Source organism: Hemiscyllium ocellatum, chromosome 47 (assembly GCF_020745735.1).
Source record: "Hemiscyllium ocellatum isolate sHemOce1 chromosome 47, sHemOce1.pat.X.cur, whole genome shotgun sequence".
NCBI lineage: Eukaryota > Metazoa > Chordata > Chondrichthyes > Orectolobiformes > Hemiscylliidae > Hemiscyllium > Hemiscyllium ocellatum.
This window is the reverse complement of record NC_083447.1, coordinates 16,064,292-16,069,243: the sequence shown is the minus strand read 5'-3', so window position 1 is coordinate 16,069,243 and position 4,952 is coordinate 16,064,292.

Below are 4,952 nucleotides of genomic sequence, written 5' to 3'. Positions count from 1 at the left end.
CTATAAGTAATCTAATCTCTCGCTGCTTCTTTCTCTCTCTCTCTCTCTTGCTGCACCTCTCTCTCTCTCCCCCTCTCTCTCTCTTGCTGCACCTCTCTCTCTCCCCCCCCTCTCTCTCTTGCTGCCACTCTCTCTCAATCTCTCTCTTGTTGCCCCCTCCCACTCTCTTGCTCTTTCTCTCCCTGCCTCTCTCTCTCTCTCCTCCCCTTTTCCCCCCATCTCTCGCTGCCTCTCTCTCTCCCCCTCTCTCTCTCGTTGCCTCTCTCTCTCTCTCTCTCTCTTTCTCTCTCGCCGCCTCTCTCTCCCGCGCTGCCCCTCTCTCCCTCTCCCTCGCTGCCCCCCTTCTCTCTCTCTCTTTCCCCCTCTCTCTATCTCTCTCTCTCGCTGTCTCTCATTCTGACTATTGTCTTCCCCAATCCAACCAGTTGATGTCACAAGCTTTCTCTTCCTTTTTTTCTCTATTGTTTCCTTCTCTCCCTCTTTCTCCCTCTCTCTTTTAGAGTCGATTCCTGCCCCCACCCCTCCACATCACGTCTCTGTTCCTCCCCACCTGCACCCTCTTCCCCCTCCCTGCTCTTTCACCCCTTTCCCCCTTCCTGCCAACATCCACACCCTAAATCCCGCACCCAACCATCTTCCCCCCCCTCATGTCCCACTCATAACCTCTCCCTCACCTTCCTCCTCACTCCCCTCTCTCCATCACCCCCTCCCTCACCCCCGCCCTCCCTAATAGCCCCCACTTGCTCATCTTCTCTCTCACTGCTCACCCCCACACCCCGCTGCCTCACCTCCACACCTCGCTGCCTCACCCCCACACCCCGCTGCCTCACCCCCACACCCCGCTGCCTCACCCCCACACCCCGCTGCCTCACCCCCACCCCCGCTGCCTCACCCCCACAGCCCGCTGCCTCACCCCCACAGCCCGCTGCCTCACCCCCACACCCCGCTGCCTCACCCCCACAGCCCGCTGCCTCACCCCCACACCCCGCTGCCTCACCCCCACACCCCGCTGCCTCACCTCCACACCTCGCTGCCTCACCCCCACACCCCGCTGCCTCACCCCCACACCCCGCTGCCTCACCCCCACACCCCGCTGCCTCACCCCCACACCTCGCTGCCTCACCTCCACACCTCGCTGCCTCACCCCCACACCCCGCTGCCTCACCCCCACAGCCCGCTGCCTCACCTCCACACCCCGCTGCCTCACCCCCACACCCCGCTGCCTCACCCCCACACCCCGCTGCCTCACCCCCACACCTCGCTGCCTCACCTCCACACCTCGCTGCCTCACCCCCACACCCCGCTGCCTCACCCCCACACCTCGCTGCCTCACCTCCACACCTCGCTGCCTCACCCCCACACCCCGCTGCCTCACCCCCACACCTCGCTGCCTCACCTCCACACCCCGCTGCCTCACCCCCACACCCCGCTGCCTCACCTCCACACCTCGCTGCCTCACCCCCACACCCCGCTGCCTCACCCCCACACCCCGCTGCCTCACCCCCACACCCCGCTGCCTCACCCCCACACCTCGCTGCCTCACCTCCACACCTCGCTGCCTCACCCCCACACCCCGCTGCCTCACCCCCACAGCCCGCTGCCTCACCCCCACCCCCCGCTGCCTCACCCCCACAGCCCGCTGCCTCACCCCCACACCTCGCTGCCTCACCCCCACCCCCCGCTGCCTCACCCCCACAGCCCGCTGCCTCACCCCCACACCTCGCTGCCTCACCCCCACACCTCGCTGCCTCACCTCCACACCCCGCTGCCTCACCCCCACCCCCCGCTGCCTCACCCCACACCCCGCTGCCTCACCCCCACCCCCCGCTGCCTCACCCCCACCCCCCGCCGCCTCACCCCCACACCCTGCTGCCTCACCCACACAGCCCACTGCCTCACCCCCACCCCCTGCTGCCTCACCCACACAGCCCACTGCCTCACCCCCACCCCCCGCTGCCTCACCCCCACCCCCTGCTGCCTCACCCCCACACCCCGCTGCCTCACCCCCACACCTCGCTGCCTCACCCCCACCCCCGCTGCCTCACCCCCACACCCCGCTGCCTCACCCCCACCCCCCGCTGCCTCACCCCCACAGCCCACTGCCTCACCCCCACCCCCCGCTGCCTCACCCCCACCCCCTGCTGCCTCACCCCCACCCCCCCCGCTGCCTCACCCCCACACCCCGCTGCCTCACCCCCACACCTCGCTGCCTCACCCCCACCCCCCGCTGCCTCACCCCCACACCCCGCTGCCTCACCCCCACCCCCCGCTGCCTCACCCCCACAGCCCACTGCCTCACCCCCACCCCCCGCTGCCTCACCCCCACCCCCTGCTGCCTCACCCCCACACCCCGCTGCCTCACCCCCACACCTCGCTGCCTCACCCCCACCCCCCGCTGCCTCACCCCCACACCCCGCTGCCTCACCCCCACCCCCCGCTGCCTCACCCCCACACCCTGCTGCCTCACCCCCACAGCCCACTGCCTCACCCCCACCCCCCGTCGCCTCACCCCCACAGCCTGCTGCCTCACCCCCACAGCCCACTGCCTCACCCCCACACCCCGCTGCCTCACCCCCACAGCCCACTGCCTCACCCCCATACCCCGCTGCCTCACCCCCACAGCCCACTGCCTCACCCCCACACCCCGTTGCCTCACCCCCACACCCTGCTGCCTCACCCCCACAGCCCGCTGCCTCACCCCCACACCCCGCTGCCTCACCCCCACAGCCCACTGCCTCACCCCCATACCCCGCTGCCTCACCCCCACAGCCCACTGCCTCACCCCCACACCCTGCTGCCTCACCCCCACACCCTGCTGCCTCACCCCCACAGCCCGCTGCCTCACCCCCACACCCCGCTGCCTCACCTCCACACCTCGCTGCCTTACCCCCACAGCCCACTGCCTCACCCCCACACCCTGCTGCCTCACCCCCACCCCCGCTGCCTCACCCCCACACCCCGCTGCCTCACCCCCACCCCCCGCTGCCTCACCCCCACAGCCCACTGCCTCACCCCCACCCCCCGCTGCCTCACCCCCACCCCCTGCTGCCTCACCCCCACACCCCGCTGCCTCACCCCCACACCTCGCTGCCTCACCCCCACCCCCCGCTGCCTCACCCCCACACCCCGCTGCCTCACCCCCACCCCCCGCTGCCTCACCCCCACACCCTGCTGCCTCACCCCCACAGCCCACTGCCTCACCCCCACCCCCCGTCGCCTCACCCCCACAGCCTGCTGCCTCACCCCCACAGCCCACTGCCTCACCCCCACACCCCGCTGCCTCACCCCCACAGCCCACTGCCTCACCCCCATACCCCGCTGCCTCACCCCCACAGCCCACTGCCTCACCCCCACACCCCGTTGCCTCACCCCCACACCCTGCTGCCTCACCCCCACAGCCCGCTGCCTCACCCCCACCCCCGCTGCCTCACCCCCACAGCCCACTGCCTCACCCCCATACCCCGCTGCCTCACCCCCACACCCCGCTGCCTCACCCCCACACTGCCTCACCCCCACACCCTGCTGCCTCACCCCCACACCCTGCTGCCTCACCCCCACAGCCCGCTGCCTCACCCCCACACCCCGCTGCCTCACCTCCACACCTCGCTGCCTTACCCCCACAGCCCACTGCCTCACCCCCACACCCTGCTGCCTCACCACCATACCCCGCTGCCTCCCCCCAACAGCCCGCTGCCTTCCCCCCACATCCTGCTGCCTCACCCCCACACCCCGCTGCCTCACCCCAACAGCCCGCTGCCTCACCCCCACACCTCGCTGCCTCACCTCCACACCCCGCTGCCTCACCCCCACACCTCGCTGCCTCACCTCCACACCCCGCTGCCTCACCTCCACACCCCGCTGCCTCACCCCCACACCTCGCTGCCTCACCTCCACACCCCGCTGCCTCATCCCCAAACTTCCCTGGGGGCAGGGAGAGGCAGAGATCGTGTCCCCAGGTTGTGGTTGGTGTTCGATGAGGTGCTCCCATGTTGTCTGTGTCCTGTCCCACTCTGCATCATCAAAGCAGGAACCTCAGCCCACCCTCCCAGCCAGGAAATGAGCAACTCTGCCCCTATCCCCCATCCCACTCTCTCCCATTCACTCTCTCTCTCTCCCTCTGTGTGAATGAATTTCTGTCACTCCCACCCTCCCTTGCCCCTCTCTCTCACTGTCTCTCTCACTCATTGTCAGTCTCTCTCTCTCTCTCTCTCTGTCACTCCCTCTGAACCTCCCCATCACTCTCTGTCTCTCTGTCTCTCTCTGTTTCTCTCACTCTCTATCACTCCCTCTCTCTCTCCCCTCCCTCTCTCTCCCTGTCTCTCTAACACTCTGTCTGTATCTCTGTCTGTCTATCTCTGCCTCTTTCGCTCTCTATCACTCCCTCTCTCCCCTCCCTGTCTCTCTGTCTGTTTCCTTGAAGCTCCCTCCCTCTCCCTAGCTCTCTCTTATTGTCTCTCCCCTGTTCCTCTCTCCCTGTCTCTCTGTGCATCCCTCTGTCTGTCTCAATCACCCCATCTCCCTTCTCCCTCTCTCTCATTCACTCTCTCTGTCAGTCTCCTTGTCGTTCCCTCCCTCCCTACCCATCTCTCTCCTTGTCTCATTATCTCTGTTAATCTCTATCACTGTTCTCTCACTATCTCTCTCTTAATCTGTCTCTCTGTCACTCCATCTGTCCCTTAACCTCCCCTCACTGTCTTTGTCTCACACACTCGCCCTCTCTCTCTCTCTCTCTGTCTCTCTATCACTCTCTCTCTTCCTCACCCTTTCTTGGGGTCTCTCACTCTCTCTCACTCCCTCACTCTGTCATTCCCTCCCAACCCCACTCTCTCTTTCTGACTCACTCTCTCTCTCACTGCCTCTGTCACTCCCTCTCTCCCACCTCAACTCTCTATCTCTCTGTGTGTCTCTCTCACTCTCTTTGTCTCACCCCCTCTCTATTTCTCCCATCTTTC